This window comes from Branchiostoma floridae, chromosome 6, assembly GCF_000003815.2.
Source record: "Branchiostoma floridae strain S238N-H82 chromosome 6, Bfl_VNyyK, whole genome shotgun sequence".
NCBI lineage: Eukaryota > Metazoa > Chordata > Leptocardii > Amphioxiformes > Branchiostomatidae > Branchiostoma > Branchiostoma floridae.
Window position 1 is genome coordinate 20,322,985 of NC_049984.1, and position 1,899 is coordinate 20,324,883.

Below are 1,899 nucleotides of genomic sequence, written 5' to 3' on the forward strand. Positions count from 1 at the left end.
GTATTTAGTAGAGTATCAGGATGCTACTTAACTTAGTCCTTTAGATAGGCAAAAGGGTTATGTAAATTTGCTCGTGCAAACCTGATTGGGAAGGCATGCCGCTGAATTATTTTTGGAGAATCTGATGTGCATCAGTAATAAATTAGTGTATCAAGTTACCGATATTGGGCTTGTGGTGAAGTTTGGAGAAATTAAGCTTATAAATTGTTTCATCAGATATGAAAAAGATGCCTTTAACAAATTATGCACAAACTTGTACATGTATTTTGACATGCACTAGCACTACTATACTGTATACAAGTGCTGCTTTTTTTCTGTTTCTTATCAACTTGATTGTGCTTGTTGTAACAGTACATAAACATAGAGTTGTCTTGAATGCCCTGCATGAATGAAACCTTACACATACAATTTCCATTCTCTGGTAGTATGCATGTATCCTTTTGTATCCACTGGTTTGCCTTGTAGATGTAATGAGTTCAATTTTTGTACTGTTTCCAAGGGTCTTTTACAAATGTACATCTGGCATGTTTCTGTGTGCCCAAGGCAGTCATCCAGATGGATATAGCAGAATGAGTAGTCCAGTCCTGGCATTGGTGGATCAATGATGACATTAACCTGGAACTATGTGATGCTGCAGATTTGAGATGACCTTTATTTTGAGACCAGGTGAAGGGAATATGCTGCCACTTGTCACCAGTGCTGCATGCCTAAACTTAGGTTCAGGCTCACGTCTGCACTCATAAGTTTGTACAAGTTAGTGCAGTTCTTGTCCGGAGTACAGGTACGCAGCACTACTTATTGCTTATGGAGATCTTCTGTCTCAGAACAGACATTTTCATCAGTCGTGCACCACACCCAGCAGAACTGACACAGACAGATGCCTTTGGTCAGAATATATCTCAGAGCTCTCACCTTTGCTGGAGTATTAGAATTATGATGATTTTTGCTAATCAGACCAAAACCTACCAGAGAGGAATGATGAACCTATATTGGAAGGCTGTAGGCTGCAAGATTTCAATTTTGCTGACTAATAATTGTTCAGATACGTACATTGTGTATGCACAAATTCTTCTTTGTCTTCTGTAAAGCAGCATCACATTTTAAATACCACTAAGTCACTACATGTAGCATTACCTGGAGCAGCTGTAAATTTTATATTTAGTAGTGACTGTCTATGCCACAGAGCCCCCATACAGGCTGTGACAGCCTGGCTTTAGTCTACACTAGGGCTGGGTATTGGTACAGTGTACCGGTACAAAACCGATTTTTGCCTTGCCGCCAGGCAAGGCTTTACGCCAGCTTTTTTCCATGGATCAATGGACGGACCTTTTAACCCTGCCCTTCCAAAGCCCCTTCCAAAGGCCCGTTTTTAATGGGGGTATAACAAAATCAAAAAAGAAAGAAAACTAGACAAGAGAGACAAGACGTTTTTTCACTGTTTTCATTTTTTTTTTTAACATCATTTCAAAGAACATACAAGAGAAGAAGGAAAGAAAAAGGGATGTGTCAAGCTACCCACAACAGGTTACTTGTCCGCCGAGCTCCCACCAACCCACTCCTGCCAACTTGACACATCCAAATAAAAAAGACATACGAAACGTACAAGACAGACAGTTCATACCAGACTGATACAACTACAGGGGGGAAGCAGGGGATTAAAAGCGTAGTCGCAGTTTTCCCCCGTCGACCCTCGCCCACTGCGCTGAGCACCACAGAGACATAAACGTTGTTTCGTTCAGACGTACAAAGTCAAGCTTTATTCTTGAGCGGAGGCACTCCTTGATGTATGGGACCATCTCGACATGAGTCGAAAAGGTCTTGTCAAAGAGTGCTTCACAACGTGAGGACCATATGCGTTTCCTCGCGACGGCCAGGGTGTAGGTGATAGCATCTATCTTG